Here is a 21,110-nt window from a genome sequence, read left to right as displayed (position 1 = left end):
GGCTGAGAAGTCATCCCACGTAGCCCATACTGAGTTGAGGGCAGCTCGCTGTCAGGTCCACCACCTGGAGAGTAATGCCTCGGCTCAGAAGAGCTTCATCGAGGTGTTAATGCCAGAGAAGGGGGAGCTGGCCCAAGACAAAGATAAGCTGAGGGCCAAGGTAAACGGGCTCAAGGTCGGTCAAGAGGCCTTAGGACTTGAGGTGAATAGCCTCAAGGCTGAGCAAGATGCCCTGAAGCTTGAGATGCAAGGCCTCAAGGAGGCAAAGGGGAAGCTGGAGCACGAGGTGGAGTACCTCCAAGAAGATATAAGAGAGAAGACCGTGATCTTTGAGGGTGCTCTCAAGGAGGCCAAGACTCAGGCCGTCATTGACTATGTCAACTCTTCAGGGTTTGACGACATGATGACCGAGGCCTACCGCGAGGGCTTCAAGCTCAGCCGGTGGCTAATCAGACACCTCTACCCCGATTTGGATACGAGCGCCATCACCACTTAACGGATCACTGATGACATCGTGCGTCAGTCAAAAGATGATCCAGATTCTGAAGATGAGGGTGTCGAAGATGAAGCAGAGTATGCTAGCCCAGTTATTGCCCCCGAGGAGGTCCTTAACAGAGGCAACGAGCTCCCGAAGTAGTTTGCTCCCTGTATTTATAAACTTAATCTCCTCCCTTTTTCTTTCTTGTAATTAAGACGTTCTTAACGGAATTTATGTAATGAATCTTCTGCAATGAAGAGATTTTTTCTTTTTGTCAAAAGTTTGTGCAATTTATATTTGTCGAAATGGCTATCTCACCCCAAGTTGTTAACCTATAGAGTTGAACTTCCGAAGTGGGTGTTCCTTAATGGCCATCGTGGCCCCGAACTGTTTAGTAGGGGTAGCCTTGTGTACGTCGGGGTGAGGGACATAGTAGGGCGTGTGCCTGACCTATCTGCACCTAAGGTAGGTTGCCGTCTGCTATCCTTAATGGGTCCAACTCTTTGCATGCCGAGGCAGGCTATTTGTTGTAAGGTTCGTGCCCAAGCCGCCTGCACCTCAAGCGCTGCAAGTACTTAGTTCATGCTGATGGGGCAACTTAGTTTTGTATGCTGCCGAGGTTTCTTCATTAGCTCGGCGTTTCAGCCCTTAGACTGGAGGAGTGGCTCGTGGCCCACTATCGGAGTCTGCCCATGCCATAGAGGCGACTGGGTCCTATTGTGCCGAGGTCATATTAGCTCGGCATTCTGGCCCTTAGGCTTTGGGAGTGGCTCATGGCTTACTCAATTCTTACAAATAGTATTGTCTTAGGTTGACAATATTCCATGCCCAAGGTATTTGTTTCCCTTCGAGGGTCTCGAGCTCATATGTTCTTTCCCCGAGCACTCGTTTCACTCGGTAGGGACATTCCCAGTTGGATCCGAGCTTGCTAGCGCCGGGCTCAGGTACCATAACTTTACGAAGGACCATGTCACCAACGCGGAAGTTCCGCCTCTTGACCCTGATGTTATAGTACCGAGCTACTCTCTGCTGGTAGGTTGTCGTCCTGATGTACGCGAGGTCCCTTACTTCATCGAGTAGATCGAGGTTGGTATGTAGCTCATCTTCGTTTGTCTGATCACTGTATGCTTCTAGTCGCAGCGTAGGTACTTCGATCTCTACAGGGATCACTGCTTCGGTGTCGTAGGTGAGATTGAATGGTGTTTCTCCCATGGCAGTTTTCTCCGTGGTCCGGTAGGCCCATAGAACACTGGGTAGTTCATCTACCCACAATCCTTTAGCTCGGTCCAACCGTGCCTTTAGTCCACGGAGGATGGCTCTGTTCGTGACTTCTGCCTGACCGTTTGCTTGAGGGTGTGCGACTGAAGTAAAATTCTGTCGGATTCCCATGTCTTGACACCAGTCTTGAAATTTGATGTTGTCGAACTACTTGCTGTTGTCGGAAATCAATACCCGAGGTATTTTGAAGTGACACACGATGTTCTTCCAAAAGAAGCTTTGAACATTTCGGGCTGTGATCGTTACAAGAGGTTCGGCTTCTACCTACTTGGTAAAGTAGTCCACTGCTACTACTAAGAACTTTCTCCCACCCGTTGCTGGCGAGAATGGCCCGAGTAGATCGATGTCCCACTGTGCAAAGGGCCACGGACTGGTGAGATACTTGAGGTCGACAACGGGTTGGTGGTGAATATTGGCATGTCTCTGACATTTGTCACATTTTCTAACGAGCTCGACGACGTCTGCTTTCATTGTTGGCCAATAATACCCCTGTTAGAGTGCCTTCTAGGCGAGGGCCCTACCCCCCAAGTGTCCACCGCACAATCCCTCATGAGTGTCGCAGAGTACGAGCTCGGCTTTGGTAGGTCACAAGCAACGTAGGTAGGGGAGCGTGTAAGATCTCCGGTATAGTAGTTCGTCTATCATGACGTATTTGGCTGGGCGCTGCACCCTTTTGGCTGCATTGCGATCTGCAGGGAGGTTCTCGTGTAGCAAGAAGCTCGCAAGCGGGTCAATCCAGCTCGTCTCTACTTGGACGATGGGAGCGACCTCCTCTGCCCCCTGAGAATGCTAGGCCGAGGCAAGTCCTCTATGTACACGGTTCTCATGGTGACGTCACTGGTGCTGGCTAACTTGGACAGGGCGTCAGCCTCAACATTCTCTGACCTAGGGATTTGCCTGATAAAGTGTGATCGGAAGTTGAGCAGGGCCCCCCTGACTTTGGCTAAGTAGGCGATCATGGTTGGCTCGCGAGCTTCATACTCGCCGATGACCTGGTTGACGACGACCTGGGAGTCGCTATAGATAACGATGTGATTGGCTTTTACTTCTCTGACTAGAGCTAGTCCAGCTATCAGCGCTTCGTACTCCGCTTCATTGTTAGATGCTGCGAACCCGAAGTGCAGCGCGTACTCCAGTTTCATGCCACTTGGGCCGTGCAGAACTATTCCAGCTCCGTTGCCCTGTTGGTTTGAGGAGCCATCTACGTGAAGGATCCAGGGCTCCTAATCCTAGCTCACGCTTGGCCGAACTAGGAGAGATGCCACACTGGCTGCTACCTTACGGGGCTTGGAACCGACCGGCCTGGGAGCCTCGGGCTCACCCGAGCTGGGAGCCTCATGCTCAACCGGCCTGGAGACTTCGGAGCTGAATGTGCACTTGGCGATGAAATCTGCTAAGGCTAGGGCCTTAATGACAGTTCATGGCTTGCACTGGAGATTGTACTCATTGAGCTCAACTTCCCATTTTCGTCAACCGGCCAGAGACCTCGGGCTTAAGTAAGACTTGGCTTAGAGGTTTGTCCGTGAGGATGATAATAGTGTGAGCCTAGAGTACGGGTGGAGCTTCTGAGCTGCAATTACCAGGGCACATGCTAGCTTTTCTATCTCCGGGTATCTCGTCTCTACTCCCTGCAATATTTTACTAACATAGTAGATACCCGGTCTACTTCCTTTATTAGTACCAAACTGACCACTTTGTCGTTCACCGAGACGTACAGTTCTAAAACACTGCCCTCCTCGGGCCGGGTTAAGATTGGTACAATAGCAAGGTATTTTTTGAGCTCGTCAAACGTGAGCTGGCAGTCTTGGGTCCACTCGAACCCTTTGCTCTTAATCGCCTTAAAGAATGGCAGACATCGGTCCGCCGAATTGGACATGAAGCGGCTAAGGCGGCTATGCAGCCATTCAACCTCTGAACCTCCTTCAACTTCCGGGGCGGTCTGATATCTAAGATGGCATTAATTTTGTTCGGGTTGGCCTCAATGCCACGCCGGTTAACAATGTATCATAGGAACTTGCCCGAGGTCACACCGAATACACACTTGTTTAGGTTCAGTCTCATATTAAACTTACGCAAATTTTCAAAAATAGAATGCAAGTCTTGTATTAATTCATGTGAAATTTGAGTTTTGACGACCATGCCATCTACATAGCATTCTACTTTTCTGCTGATTAATGGCGGAAACAACTTATTTACAAGTCTTTGAAAGGTTGCTCATGCATTTTTCAACCCGAATGGCATAACCTTGTAACAGTATAGACCGAACTCCGTGATGAAGGCAGTCTTTTCTTCGTCCACTGGGTCCATCTTGATTTCGTTATAGCCCGAATAGGCATCCAAGAAACTTAGCAACTCGTGCCCTGAGGTCGCGTCGACCAAGCGGTCAATTCTGGAGAGCGGGAAGTAGTCTTTTGGGTAGACCCAGTTTAGGTCGGTGTAGTCGACGCACATGCGCCACTTGCCATTGGCCTTCTTCACTAGGATGGGGTTGGCTACCCAACTAGGGTAGTGGACTTCTCTTATGAAGTCAGCTGCGAGGAGCTTCTCGACCTCCTCGTCGACCGCTTTCCACCACTCCGGGGCTAGGTTGTGTTTGTTCTGTCTAACGGGCCTAACTACAGGATCAATATTCAGCTTGTGAGTTATGAGGTTGGGGTTTATACCGGGCATCTCTGCCGCAGACCATGCAAAAATATCCAAATTTTGAAGTAAGAAACTTACTAGTTCGGATCGTAGAGTTTCCTGGACGGAAGCGCCGATCTGAAGCGTCTGAGCTGGGTCTGCTGCCGAGGTCGAAACTACGACTATTTCTTCCATGGGTGCGGCTTGTTCCTCGCCTTGCTCTGTAGGCCGCTCCAGTTCAAGGTCGTCGGCCACCTTGGTCTTTCCCTTCAGGGCGGCAACATTGCACTTGCGAGACTCGAGCTGGTCACCCTGCGCTACCCCCACACCAAAGTCTGTAGGGAACTTCATTGCCAAATGGTAAGTGGAGACCACCGCCCATAGGATATGGGTGATCGGTTGACCTATTATGGCATTGTAGGGGGAGGGGGTCACGACCACCAGGAAGTCGTATTTGAATCTGAACGCAACTTTGAAGAGGATATCTACCGAGTTGCTCGAGTCAACGAGTACACGCCTGACCTCGAAGTCGTTGATCCTTAGCTTTATCACAAGTGCGTCATCGTGGGGGTAGTGGACCCCTCGCACGTCATCTTCTATGAAGAAAATTGACTCTTTTGTCCTTGGCCGCTTCGGAGGATTCCATTTTTCTTGGGCGGCTTCACGAACTGACGTCCGAGCTGTTGTTGAAGTGCAACCCACGACGATCGAACCTCCCACTATAACGTGGATGGTGCCCCGGACCGGCCTCTCTTCCGGAGGTTGCCTCTATGACTGCTCGGTCGGCCTGCTGCTGGACTCGGGAGCATCCTTATCCTGCTCCCCTTGCCGACCTGCTTTATTATTATTATTGTTGTTTTGTACAAATTTCCTTAAATATCCACGGCAGATGAGTTCTTCAATCTCGTCGTGGGGATTTTTACAATTTTGGTACTATGACCGTGATCTTTGTGAAAGCTACAATATAGATTTTTATTTCTCTCATTGGGATTTCCCCTCAAATGGGGTGGCCACTTCACATACAGAGGTTACTTGATAGGCCGGTCTTTCTTGTCTACTGCGGGAGGAGGCTTGTCTCCTTGGAGGGTTCTGGGGGGCCTCTCCTTGGCGAGATGGGTGCTTTTCCTAATGATGAGACCTAGCTCGCTGTGTGACTGGGTGCCGAGGGGGAAGCTGTGATTGCTGAATCTGAGGTTGAGGTAACTGGGGAAATTGCTACTGATACTAATACTGAGAGACCTGGTGTAACACATGTTGTTGGTAGAGCTGAAATTGTTGGAATTGTTGCATTTGGGCCTGCATGCCCTGCATGCATTGCATCAAGTCCTCCAGTTGGTTCGAGTTGAACGCTGGGGGCACGACCGAAGGTTCGGTGAAGGTCGCTCTGACTGTAGCAGGGAGCGGCGCGATGACGGGTGCCACTGCAAGAGGCACATTCAAGCTGGGGATTCCATCCGCCGAGAGGGGGATGGTGAACTGTCCAATGTAGATAGTAGGAATCTGGGGTTGTTCCTTGGAGTTATCCATCTTCGTGCTTCGTGCGGTGTTGCTAGAGGAAGCCATGAGTGTTGAGTTTCTGGAGAGTAAAGAGATGTAAAAGTTTGGAGAAAGGCTTTTTGAAGTGTTTCCCACAGACGACGCCAAATGATGTAGTGCGATCCGGTTACTCATAGCTAGCACTCACGTGGCTCCTGAGAGGTACCTGAAGCGAGGAGGAAGAAGAAGAATTCCTGGGGGATTTACCCGACGGGAATGCTTTGACGATTAAGACAGTATTCTATGTGAGAAGCGAAGGGAAGACGAAGGCTAAGAGTGCAGATTGCGCAAGTGGTTCCAAAAGATACCTTGTTCCTTGAGAATAAGCCCCTTATAACAGAACTCCATTGCATCAGGCCCTTTGGCTTCTGACAGGGCAGGTATAACCGCCACTGTCAGTCTGCCACAGCCGTTACAGGCAAGGATGAGGTGGCACATGCGGTGCCGTCGTCACAGGGTACGTGCCTGTCAGGTGTAAGGCACCTTCTAAAAGTGGCATGCGAGACGCTGTCCCCAGGTTTGTCGGGTAGGAGATCTTTTGGCGGTATGCCAAATTACCCTTTTGCGAGATACCCTGTGCTGGGCTATCCCATAGGCGGCGAGCTGCCTATGGCAAGCTATGTCGAGCTGTTCGGCCCGAAGTGTTTTCACTCCAAGGTGTCTAGAGGTGGGTCGGTGAGCTCCCGTCGGAGAGTGGCCCGAAGTCCATCGGGAGGAGCTCGGGTATCGAGAAAGGTCAGGGTGCCCCGACCTCGGGGCACCCCGAAGTGCCTTAACTCGGGGGAGGAGATGCAAGCAAGATGGCTTCTGGCTAGTAGTTTATCCGCCTAGTTGCTGAGCTCAACTCGGTGAGACCCTCCCCCCAAGTTGCGGTTATGTCAGCTGCGCTGTCACGTTGAGTCACTGTTTGAGCAAGGTCACGCCCACATGTACGTGTTGCGAGGTCGGGCCAAATCCCCCTCCATCAGCATCACTTACGATTCCACTAGTTTTTGTTTTTTTTTTTTTATTTCCTTTGCAAATAACTAGTTTTATTTCTTAGCTCATGTAACCCCCACTCACTTGTTTTAATGATAGGTGCTTCTATGTTTTAGCTAGTTGTTGGATAATTCTCTCTTCATTCGATGTTTTCATTTCTTTAGTTTATTTCTTTTAATAGTTTGAATTTTGTTCCTCTGTTATTATTAAAGTTCTTTTTTGTCCAAAATTACTAAATATTCCTTGGAACATTGGTGAAATAAAGGCCGGTTCAATTGTGCGTGTGTGGGGTGCCTAACACCTTCCCGCACCGTACCTTGGTCCCTAGACCCAAAGAATCTCATCCCCAGTGGGTGACGAGTCACCAAGAAAATAAAATGTTTTTCTTGAAAAATCGTAGGTTTTCCTAAATTTCCAATTCAAAAAATTTAGGTGGCGACTCCGAACTTCATATCCAAATTCGTCCCTTCCTCCAGATCGATAAGCCACAGAGGACATTCTTTATTGCAAGGATTTATACCTACCCATAAGTGGTGATGAAGCAAAGCCAAGTGACATGTCAAGTGATGAATGGGGAATCATGCATCGGAAAACTGTAGGCCAAATCCAACAATGGATTGACCACAGTATTTTTCACCATGTTGCACAAGAAACTAGGGTTGTTGCTTTATGGAAAAAAATAGAGTCTATGTATACGGGTTTAAACAAGGCTGCCTTGATTAGAAAACTTGCACACTTGAGATATATAGATGGAACTAATATGTCTGAGCATTTGAATGATTTTCAAGCTTTGATAAATCAATTGGCCACTATGAAATTGAATTGGAATGATGAAGAGCATGCCTTGTTGTTACTTAGTTCCTTACTTGAAAGTTGGGAAACCTTAGTTGTTTCAGTCGGTAATTCAGCCCCTAATGGCATAGTAACCATTGACATAGTTAAAGACTCCTTGTTAAATGAAGAGTCTAGGAGGAAGGATCAAGGAAGTAACTCAAAATCTCAAGCTCTTGTGACAAAAAAGAAAGAAAGATAGGATCTAGTTTCTTAAGCTCTTGAGAAGCCAAAATCCTCTATTGATGTTCAAATCAACCTGGATCTAGTTTCTCAACCTACAGTTTATGGTGATCATGGGGGAGCTGTACCAAATGAACAGGATGATGCAATTGGTGATGAAACTCCTGTAAATGAAAATACAGAGAAAGTACAGAATGAACAGGTACCTCTAGTTTCTTCACCACAAGTTTAGCCTAGAAGATTCACCAGAGAGAGAAGACCTTCCACTAGGTATCTTCCACATGAGTATGTGATGTTGATAGATAGGGAAGAGCTAGAGACTTATCAAGAGGCTATGTCACATGACAAGAAAGATGAGTGGCTGAAAGCAGTGCAAGAGGAATTAAAATCCTTGTATGAGAATCACACCTATGACTTGGTAAAATTACCAAAGGGGAAAAGGGCTCTCAAAAATAAATGGGTCTACAAACTGAAATTTGATGAAAGTAGCTCACAACTAAAATACAAGGCAAGGCTGGTTGTGAAGGGTTTTAGTTAGAAAAAAGAGTGTCGACTTTGAAGAAATATTTTCTCCTGTGGTGAAAATGTCTTCTATTCGAGTTGTACTTGGACTAGCTGCAAGTATAAATTTGGAAGTTGAACAACTTAATGTGAAGACTGCCTTTCTTCATGGTGATTTGGAAGATGAAATCTATATGGAGCAACCAGAAGGATTCAAAGAAAAAAGAAAAGAACATTTGGTGTGCAGGTTAAAGAAAAGCTTGTATGGGTTGAAACAAGCACCAAGGCAATGGTACAACAAATTTGATTCCTTCATGGTTGATCATGGGTACACCAGGACCACTTCAGATCATTGTGTATTTGTAAAGAAAGTTTCTTATGGTGATTTTATTATTCTCTTGCTTTATGTTGATGATATGTTGATAGTTGGCCATAATTCTAACAAGATTGACAGGTTAAAAAAGGAGATTCTTGGTATGAAGGATTCTCGAGACAGACAAAATGGAAAGTTATGGTTATCCCAAGAAAAATATATTGAGAAGGTTCTTGAGAGATTTAACATGAGCAATGCAAAACTAGTGACTACTCTACTTGCAAGTCATTTCAAGCTCAACACTAAACAATGTCCTACAAGTGAGAAAGACAAAGCATAAATGAAGAAAGTACCTTATGCTCCAGTAGTTGGTAGTTTAATGTATGTTATGGTGTGTACGAGGCCAAATATTGCTCATGCTATTGGTATAGTTAGTCGGTTTCTCTCTAGCCCCGACAAAGAACATTGGGCAACAGTAAAATGGATATTCAGGTATCTCAGAGGTACTTCTCAGTAAATCAGTTCATGGGCCGGGCCGGGCCGGGCTTTTAGTGTTCATTAACAGAAAAAAATAGGCCTGAGCCCGAGCCTGGCCTGACCAACGGGCCTAGAACTTGGGCCCGAGCCCGTCCCTAATAAAAAGCCCAAAGCCCAAGCTCGAAGCCCGACCTAATAAAAGAAAATCAAAATTTTCCCTATTCAAATAGACATTATCTATTTTAATTCAGGTGTTTTTTCCCCTATTTAAATGAACAATGGGCCTACAAGTGAATCAACAACCTTCTCAAATCAAAAAATTTATTCAAATGGACACCACATAGGGTTTTTACTTAGGTTTAACTATAGGTCGGGCCGGGTTTACTTAGGTTTAACTATAGGTCAGGCTGGGCTATTTTGGCAAAGCCCGAGCCCGGCTCGAATTTTATGCGGGCCGGGCTTTTTGGCTTGAGGTTAAGCCCGTCGGACAAAAAGCCTGTTCAAGCCCGTCCGAGGGTCGGGCCAGGCCGGGCTGGCCCGTCGGGCCACCCGACCCATGAACATGTCTACTTCCCAGATAAGCTTATACTTTGGGAATGCTAAAGTCATGTTGGATGGGTACACAGATGCACACATGGCTGGTGATGTTGACTATCAAAAGTTTATTTCGGGATACTTAATGAATTTTGCAGGGGGAGCAATTTCATGGCAATCCAAACATCAAAAGTGTGTTGCTTTGTCCACAACAGAGGCTGAATACATTGCAACCGCATAAGCTTGTAAGGAGATCCTATGGTTGAAGAAGTTCTTACAAGAATTGAGGATGAAGCAAGAAAGATGTGTTTTCTATCGTGATAGTCAAAGTGTTGTCCATCTCTCTAAAAATACAACTTTTCACTCAAGATCCAAACACATTAATGTAAGGTACAATTGGATTCAAGATGTGTTGGATATGAAGTTGATGAATATTGAGAAGATTCATACTGATGAAAATGGCGCAAACATGTTTACAAAGTCCTTGCCTAGAGACAAATTTGAATTCTACAAAGAAATTGCGAGTTTGGTGAAGCCCCCCATATAAGCTAAAGGGGGAGAATTGTTGGGTATGGGTCCAGCCCATATGAGGGGCCTACCCCACCTTTACATGCTCCCAAAAAGGAGTTGTATAGTGGAAGCCAAAAAGGCTTCCACCTTTTTCATTTTTGGTATGCTCTCATTCATAACCACCGTAGCAAGACGCGAAGGAGAAAAAAAATAGAACTAAAGGTTTTCTGGGCTTTGAGTTTTGTGAAGAAGAGAAGAAAAGGCTAGTTCATATTCCATTCAAGACCAAGTTCGGAGGTGTCTTTCAAGCCCGTTCTTGATGAGATTAAGTGTTGGAGTTAAGTATCCTTCTCCAGTTCAGATTTGTTGTTTCTTCCTTCTTCTTAGTTTAGATTTACAACAACTTGGTGAGATCTAAGCCTCTGTCTTTGTTGTATCCACCTTGCATTTGTTGATGTTAATGCTGTACTTGTGAGCCAATGATTATTTCCTTGATGTTTATAAGCCTTTAGTTGCAACTAGAGAAGACTATTGTACCCATTAATTTCTGAATTAGTGGAAGACTTTTACTGACCATAGGTCCCATGGTTTTTCCCCGATTTTGGGGTTTTCCATGTAAAAATTCCGGTGTGCTATTGTGTGGTGACTGTTATATGTTTTTTTGTTACTTGGCTGAACTGTTTATTTGTTATCGTTGTTGTTGGCATACCCATTTTACACACAAACTTAGGGGAAAAGTTCTTGTTGTCCTGGGATTGTTTTTTTCACTCATTTTCTGCTACTGTAGTGTTTCTTCCCCAACACGTGAGACTACGTGGTGTTTAAAATTCTTTTAAAATCCAATATTATTTCCTCCTTTGTCTTGAATTCATTTTCGAGAGAACCAAAAAAAAAACATTATTCATTTTCGAGAAATCGAAAAAACATTCTTTATCATCTCTTCCAACTCTGGGCACAACGACAATGAACTGGCATTGACCCTCTCCTCCTTTAGCCAAGTCCCTTCTATTTTACCCTTCTCTTGATCACCCCAACACCATTGTTAGTGCTCGTCGGAGCTGTAGTTTCAGATATTGTTCCGTTGGCTGGAGCAATATGTTCCTCTCATTTCTGGTGGTTCTTCTGACTCACCAGGCCATTGTAGCACCTTACGAATTGATTAAAGCAAAGACTCTCTAGATGGTATATCCTCTCTATGTTTTTGCATCGAGTGACTCATCACACTGTCTTTTCTTTAGATTTCTTTTGTTCACAAATTTGACACGCAGTTTCTACAAGCAAAGAAGGCACATTGACCAAATGAACAACAATGAAAATTTTGAAGCATATAAATACATAGTCTAGTCAGTTTTCTGAAATGAACCTAAAGAGATGTCGATAACCCATTCATACAATGACTACAAATAATGAAAGCTGCAAAAGATGCATAGTTTTAAATTTAGTGAAGTGCCATTTTAGCTTCAACGAAAGCTATAAAAGATGCACGACAATGGGGTTCGGGGTGTGAAGGAAGCATTGAGATAGAAATTTTAGGGTTTCACGATTCCACTCCATTGTGGACAATAAACCTAGAGAGATTGGTACGTATGATTGACATCAAGCACAAATACAGATCTCAGAAAGGAAAGAGGAAGAGATCGGTACTGCGACTGAGAGAAATGTCCCAATGGCAATAGCAGGTCATAGTTATAGAGAAGCGGCGTCTCCATTCTCCTAGTGCAGACTGGGAAGCATCTGGACGAACCCCGCGGTCGCTGTGCTAAGGCCTCCCTTGCTGAAACCTCTAACATATTACATGATGTAGATCTTCATCCTATATGGTTGGGATGTTTTGGTTTAGTTCTATCAAGTCTGCGTGAACATTCTATGATGGCAATCATCGGAATCAATTTGGGGAGTGGGTTCTTGAGTTTGGTGCTTAGTTTTACACAACTAGGTTATATGCAAGTTCATAAGAGTAGCAACAATAACTGAGATCCGAAAAAAAGAAAGAAAGAGTGATGACCGGAGAAGTTGGATGGAGTTGAAGTGTTGACCGAAGAAGTGATAGATAGATCTCCAGAAAGACCGCCACATAATGAGTGTCCAAGAGATCAACTACGAGTGTCCCACTACCGTTTCGAAGTTCTAGAGAAACCCTAGGGCAGAAATAGAGAAGGTACAACTAGTATAGTTGTTTAGAAGTCTACTTCCCTTCTCAAATTGCCCTTGCTGGTGTTGGATATTACCGGTGACTGGTCCAACCATAAAAGGGTACTTTTTAAGGCAAAATTGTCTCTCCAAACGAAAATGGCATTTTTTACCATAGAAGGGTAAAATAGTCTTTTTATCTTATTGTTAATGGAATGTTAAGAGGTACTAACAGTAAGGGAAGTATTAGTCAATTGTCAAAAACAGTAAGGGTAGCGTTAGTCAATTTTCAAACAGTAAGGGTATACTTAGTCAATTAGCTAAACCATAAGGGTAGTTTAAGAAATTTACCATATTCTTTAATCAACAAGAATATCCCCGATGCCACTTCCTTCTTATTCTTGGGGTCGAGAAGGGCAAGGATAAGATTCTAACAATCCCTCTCAAAAAGAAGATGAGTGTTGTGTGGCATTTATAGAATCCTGGCTAGCTTTACCCCCTCAAATCTCTAATAACAACGCCACAAGAAATTTATTTGCATCAAAAGAATTACCTTTACCCACCCAATGTTCAGAGGTGACCAAAAAGAAACCGCAGAATCTTGTTTTCAACCTGCCAGCAAGCTTGCAAGTTTGACAGCGAGCATACCATCCCCTCCTGATAAAGCTTTCTTGTTAATGCAACAGCGGATAAAATGAGGTATTGTCATTTTTTCTCAAAGAACCATTCAACCTAAAATCTTAAGCTATTAGGTGAGGTCCTTGAGTAGGTTGATGTTCTCTAACATGGCCCTTCACACAAAAACCCATTGGGCTTGAAGTGTGAACAAGCACAGGCCCACTCATACTTTGTGTTGAAACTTAATTAATTATAATGGGGTAATGAGTATCGAACACTAGACCACTTGGTCAAAGTGGCTCTGATACCATCTCAAAGAACCATTCAACCTAAAAGCTTAAGCTCTTAGGTGAGGTCTTTGAATGGGTTGATATTCTCTAACAATTTCAAACACAAAATTATTTATACTATTCCATATTGCCCATATAGATTTAAATCCACATTTCACAATGGGAATGGGAAAAGATTCTGAACAATGTCTTTTTGCACACTCTTGAAAGCGAAAGCACAAGTCCATCTGTACTCTAAAATCAATATACTCATAACAGAAATCAATTCTAAGGCCAAGAAGTATACCCCCCCAAAAGCATACACTTCTTACAAAAGAGTATGACACTAGAGCAACTTGATTACCCACCACCTAGACAAAAGGACAATTTAATTTTTTTTGGTTCAATTTAAAAAAAAAAAGAGATTTTTATTGTTAAAACTATTGGATATAGATATAATAACAGAATTTATTGGTGAAAAATATCTTAAATATGTCATTTAATGATAGAGAATGGGCATTGGCACATCGAATATATGACTTAATGCGAGGGATTTGAATAAGGTGAAAAATAATAGTTCAAATAACATTTTCCCTTACAATTAAAAAGGGACTAAATTCAAATTACATTTTTGACATTTTTTATATTTTCATATGTATAAGAATAATTCATATTTATGACACTTGTTTGTGTTTAATATGACAAATATACAATATTAAATCAATTTCATTTTTTGGTTGGTTTTAAAGTTTGTATTTCATTTTCATAATCAATAAAAATAATTCTTCTTTATGACTATTTAATATGATTAATATAAAATATCAAAGAAATGGCCCATTTTTCTACATTTTTTATTTTGTAAATTTGTTTCTATTTTAAATATTTTATTATTTAACTATGACATCATGGATTCACCCAATTGATTCAAATGGTTGAATTGGCCTACCCACCACTTGGATGGAAGAATGGTTTCTTTTTTTTTGTTTATTTTCAAAAAGGATATAAATTGCTGAAACCTCCGTTGAGGTTTTTAAATGTTGATGCAATCTCCCATAAAATTTGGTAATTGCAATTGCCTCCCTTGAACTTTCTAATACAGCTGCAAGTAAACCCCCTCTCTTAGTATCCTCTAACAAGAGGCATACAAATGCCCAAAATCCCCATTTAATAACTATTAAGGCTAGTTTTTGCATAACAAACAATATAAACTTTATGAAAAAATAAAAGAAAGATTGGAAGGGCTTGGGGTAGTGATTGACATGAAGGGGATATTTGGAAAATAAACATTTTAGTCAAAGTAATTACATGGTTATTTTGGACATTTTTATGCCTCTTATTAGAGGATTATAAGAGAAGGGGTCTACTTATACATGTTAGAAAGTTCAGGGGAGATGATTGTATTTACTAAACTTCAGGGGAGGTTTCAACAATGGTCGTGGTTTCAGCATTTTACCCTTTAAAAACATGGGTTTCATATTGTTAAAAAGTATTTAATAAAGATATAATTATTAAAATCTATTAAATAAAAATACCTTAAATAGAATATTTAATGTGAGAGAATGTGAGTTAATACCTTAAATATAAGACTTAATGAGAGAGGATTAAATAAGGTGAAAAATCCTGAATGATATTACATCATTAGCCCTCAAAATTAAAGAGGGACTAAATTCAAAAATATGTGTAGTTTAGTCAAAAATAAAGTTCCACACTGTTATTATTATTTGATATGTCAAATATATGATTTAAAAATGTTCCCAAAATTTTCATTAATTTCTATATTTCTTTTTGCATTTTATCTATTTCTTAATTTTTATTGTTTAATTGTGGCAACATGAATTGGCCCATTTGACCCAAAATGGTTTAATTTCTTACCACTGCCTAAATAAAAACACTATTTTTCCATGTAGATTTTAAAAGTGTAAGTTTTTATGTTATTGGAATTATTAATTTATTATGTATGGATTTAATTAGTGGAATTTAGTCATGAAAATAAGTTAATTCTTTAAACATATGATTCAATAAGGGTGAATGTGAGTTAATACGTTAAATGTGAGATTTAATGAGAAGGAATGTATTGAATAATAGTAATCAAATTACATTTCTACCCTCATAATAAAGGGACATATTTAAAAAAAATGGCATATTTTAGTAATAAAAATTCCAGAAATTTTAGAGGCTATTCATCTTTTAATAGTAAGTATAGATTATTAAAAGTACAAGGTGTGAAACTTTTCTTGACTAAAATGCTCATACTTGCGTATTTAGTCCATCCCTAATTATGAGGTTGAAAATATAATTTCAATTAATTCTTTTCATCTCATTTAATGCCCTATCATTAAGTCTTATATTTGAGGTATTAACTCCTATTCTCTCTTATTAAATCCTCTATTTAAGTTATTTTTCACTAATAAATGTTACTAATTAGATCTATGTCAAATACTTTTAATGATATAAACCCATACTCAAAAATAAAACCATGCTTTATCAAGGTAATGAATAAACAATTGAACCATCTGAGTCAAACTGGTCAACCCATGAATTCATAGTTAGATAATAAAATCTGTAAATAGAAATAAATATAGAAAATTATAAAAATGTAAAAAATAGGCACATCGATGATATTTTTTTAATCAAATTAAAAAAGTGTGATAAACAAGAATTATTTTTATTAATTATGAAAATGAAATACATAATCTAAAACTAACAAAAAATGAAATTATTAAAATGTGTCATCCTTTAATGTCATAATTAATTAATAATATTAAAAAACATAAAAACAAAAATGAGAAAAATATATAAATTTTACAAAAAAACTAGTGTACATAACAAAATTATTTTTACACACAGAGAAATAAAAAATATAGAAAAATTGAATACATTTATATTTCTATATTTACCTTACTATTAAAATATGAATAAGACTGTGAAACTTTCTTTTGACTAAAATACTCATTTTTTGAATTTAATCCCTATTTAATTGTGAGATTTAAAATGTAATTTGAACTTCAACTTTCACCTCGTTTAATTCTCTCTCTTTAAATCTTACATTTTTTATAAATTAACAAAAAAAGATACACTAAGAAGATAAAACATTACAAAAAGAAAAATTCAAACAATCTAGTAGACTTGTCAATGATGCCCAGATGTTTACGTAATTGGACTTGGATTTTTCAATCTGCATTCGATTAATAATGATAAACAAAAAAGAAACATGAATTTTATAGAAAAATCTGGATACATTATTATTATCATTATCATCGTCTAGAATTGCCACGTGCAAAGCACGTGTACACTTACTAGTCTTTACAAAGAGGACATAGGGGTGAGTACACCTATTTACGGGCCGGGTTTTTTGTCTCTATATTAACATAAAATATTCAGGCCCGGGCCCGACCCTCATATAAAGCTAAAGCTTGGGTCGAGTCTGAAGCCTGATTAGAAAAGTGGAAAAAGTTTCTTTTTTATTCAATAAAAAATTGATTTATTTGTATTCAAAGATCTCTAAACCCAAAATAATGAAAGATCTCATTTTAACTTGAAAAAAGAGAAGAGAAAAAAAACATATTATATAATATATAATGTATTATCAAGTTGGGCTCAGGTATGGGCCAGACATTTTTGAGAAAGCTCAAATCTGACTTGAAAAATGTTGTCTCTAGTGTTTTGGGCCTAAGCTCAAACCTATAGGCCTAGATTCATGTCCAAGCTTGACTTAAAACAGATCGGGTCGGGCTGGCCTATCTGGATACCCGATCCATCAATAGGTCTAGGGGGAGATAATAATAGTCATTCTCTTCCACAGAAATTGGTTTATAGACAAGACCTTGTTTGAACTTTTCCAAAGAAAGGACACTTAACTTTCTTTTCGACAAGATGATGCTAGTAGATTGTATGCCAAAACTTCTTTTGGATTTGGCCTTTGCTCTTAATTGTGCATTGGACTTTCGAGGTTTGGATTATTTTTCTTCATTTGTTTTGATTATTCCTTGATAGCGATTAAAATGAATATATTAGGGTACATTTGGTTTGTGGGAATAGGGGTTTGGAAGTGAAATCAACTGATTCCAATTCCAACCATTTCGTTGAATGGAATTTGAATCCTGACTCCCATTCATGGTGGAATGGTATTTCTCCATTTGAGAGAATGACCATTCCCTCCCCTTCCCTTGAGAGTGAATATTTCATTCCAACCAAATCTGATTTTGATTTTGGTTTCCATTTGAATCAAATCGGCAAGAGAATAGACCAAACACTTAGCAAACCCCCTACTAAAATTTCTCTTAAATTATCTCTCCCACCTAAAGTTCCTCCTAAAAAACTCTTAATCTACATTACATGCCCAATAAACCAACTAAAATCCAAAAAAATGTGATTAAATTTGTTAGGGTAGTTAAATTAGTTTGTGAAATATTTTTGATGTTTTCAATAATTATTGATACTATTGAATATTATTCAGTAAATATCAACACCTAAACTATAATTTTTTCTTTGTAATTTTGGTAAATTGGAAACTTTAATTACTAAAAATTACATGCTGAAAATGACTGATTTCGGTAATTTAATTTTAGGAATTTTTGAAAATTAATTATTGAAATTAATAATTACTGAAAATTGATAATTAATTAAAATATTAATAAATACAAATTTATTAATAATAAATTATCGGTAATTTTTCATTGAAAATTTTATTTCAATAAATACAAATTTATTTTTTACATTTTCAATAATTTTGATATTATCAATTATTTTTTAGCAACATGTAGTTATTGATATTTTTAGTAATTTTAGTTAATTTATTAATATTTAATGATATTATCTTATTATAATTAAATTTTTTAGCAATTTATTTTTAGTGCAAAATTGATTTCAATACATATAAATTTATTTTGTTATATTTTCAGTAATTTTGATATTTGCTATAATTTTAATAATTTAATTACTAAAATTTACTAATTTTGGTAATTACTCAAATAAATAATTGAAAATTTTTAATAATTTCCATAAGTATTTGATACTACATTTATAATTACCATAATTATTGTAACTATATAGGTTTCAGGGATGACCCCCTTGGTAGGTATGGCAATGGGTGGGTTCGGAGCGGGGATTATACTCCTCGTCCCAATCCCGAGTATTAAATTAATTCTTGTATTTGACCTTGATCCCCGTTGGTAAAAAAATTAGCCTCCATCCCTAGTCCTTGATGGAGTTGGGTTCCCCAAAAGGGACCTGAATCCCCATATTTTTTTTTAATTAAAAATACATTTAATATATATAATCGAGGTTGAGGCGAGGTGTGGACTTCACTCCTCCCTATCCCGGTCCCCAGGTATTCCTATTAATCGCATCTCCACTCTATCTCCACTAAGGCAATCTCCATCCCCATCCCCACTTGGTTGGGGGAGGTTGGAGTTGAGATGGAGCGTTTGGTATTAGATTAGGACAAGATTGATTAGTTAGAGACTGTGTTAGGTGGGCTATGTCTCGAGAGTCTGAATATGCTCCTCACACCGACTTCACGGCATGTACCACCCACATATCAGGAATATCTCCCGTATTTGTGTGTTATTATTATTTATGGGATGTGGCTGTGAGGAGTTCACATCTCCCAATTCGTGTCTTTTTTCTTCTATAAATTCTCATAGTGAGGAAGCCCCTGCTTCATAGGGGCAAAATTTAAAAATGCCATTTGGAGATACAACTTTTTTATGCCTATTTGGAGAGATACAATGGTTTAAAAAAACGACATGGAAATAGAACCATTCTGGCCACTAGTTTTTGGGTTGACGGTTTGACCATCCAGTTTGAACAGATGGTCCGTTTTGACAAAAATAAAAAAATAAAAAATAAAAAATGGCCAAAACAATTGAACATGTCAGTGGATTGGCGGTTCGACCACCCGAGTCAATGGGTCATTGATTGATTCAATGGTTTTTTGCTATGGACTGGGTTTGGGGTAAAACGGAACTGGTTGCTTGAACAGTTCCTAGGCCGAATGGTCCGACCGCCCGGGTCAACAACGGCTCGAAAACCATGCGAGATACGATAATAAATTAAGTTATATTTCTTAAAATAAAATAACTATAACTATATTATTATGAATAGTAAACAACCATATAGAACCAATCTTGAACCGATTATTTAAGTGGGATCAAATCATTGGCCTCATTATATTGAAAACAATAGTCAAAATAATACTAATTTATTTTTATGTTAATAAGTTTAAAACATTTTTAACTATATTATCTTATTGATTATTTATTAAATTTACTATTTCAAACATGAAACATGATAAAAAAATACAAGAAAGATAAAAAATTATATATTTCATAAAATGTTTGGTTCTTGACCTGAATCAATTTTGGCCAAGTAAGAACAGAAATCAATCCAATAATTAATTAAGACAAAATCATGGAACGAAAACCATTATAATTATATTCAGTCAATTTAGTTCCATTAGGATAAACCCAACCATTGGTTCAACCCTAGTTTTTGTTAAAATAAATAAATAAATAAATAAAAGTCTACTGGGATGGGACTAGTATAGGCTATCTTAAACCAAACCCAACCCATTGATAACACTAAATATTGGGCTTAAGGGGAGAGAATATATAATTTGTTAGAAAATTATTTATAAATAAATAAATAATTTAGTAAAATAAATAAATAAATGTTTATTGAAATCTATTTCTTAATATCACATCTCTTTTATTATGTTGATTTATTTTATTAAAATAAATAATTTATTTAATTTTATTAAATAAATAAATGTTTAGATAATAATAATAAAATAATCAAATGAATAAATAAAAGTTGAGAAAGAAGAGGAATGGCATTTTATTTATAGGATGTCATAATCGTAAATAATTGTATGTGGCACTACTTAACTTTCAAATGCCATTGAGTCAATTATAAAGGGGATTTGTCTTATATATGGCATTGTTGTTATTTTTGAATATTATAGAGGCAATTATATAGGGAGGTTTGTCTTATATGTGACATTCTTGTAATTTTCAAAAGAAAGAGAGGTGAGAGAAAAGAAAGAATAAAGAAAAGAAGGGAGAGAGAGACACGTGTCAATAATTTAGAGAACAAAAAATATATATGTGTCAACCTCACAATGTTGCCGTACACCCTCCCAATGCTTTAAGTATATAGGTAGATGTATTATCACATTTAGTACTAAAACCTTTTCAACTTTTCTTATATTCTGAGTCCGGATTTCCTACCCATGATAGTTCTACCTACACCTAGGGTTGTTAATGAATTCGGTCTGAGTCAGAACCACCTGGAATCAGAATTGACCCAACACGAAATGTTGAGGATCCTGACCCAATAGGGTCTATAATTTTTGGACATGAAACCAAATTGATTAGTTCTTGGAACAATTGGATCTTACCCAATAGACCCAAATATAATAAAAAAAATAAATATTTATTTTAATATATATTAAATATTATATATAATTTATTTAATATATTACACATTTAATTTATATATTATATAAGGTCAGGTCTGAATCAGTTTGGGGCTAGGTGGAAGCGATTCTGAACCAATAATAATGAGAACCCTATATTAGGACCTGAAACATGGGGAGATGTTCCCAATGCACGGGTGCTTTATGGGTAGGCGTAGGTAGAAGATCTAGAGTCATATTCTACATGGTGTCAAGACGAAGGTTTGAACCTAAGGCCCTTCAACGTGTTTTCCATATTTCCGATAGGCCTGCTATGCACTAATGCTTCACTTTCATTCTTTTAAAATAAGGTAAATTACAAAGACCCCCTGTATTATGGGATCTGCGACAAAGACCCCCTTATACTATGACCATGAGACAAAGACCCCCTTTCTG

Source organism: Nelumbo lutea, chromosome 1 (assembly GCF_056320005.1).
Source record: "Nelumbo lutea isolate HS-2025 chromosome 1, American lotus-T2T, whole genome shotgun sequence".
NCBI lineage: Eukaryota > Viridiplantae > Streptophyta > Magnoliopsida > Proteales > Nelumbonaceae > Nelumbo > Nelumbo lutea.
The sequence above is the reverse complement of the archived record's forward strand: the minus strand, read 5'-3'. Positions refer to the sequence as shown.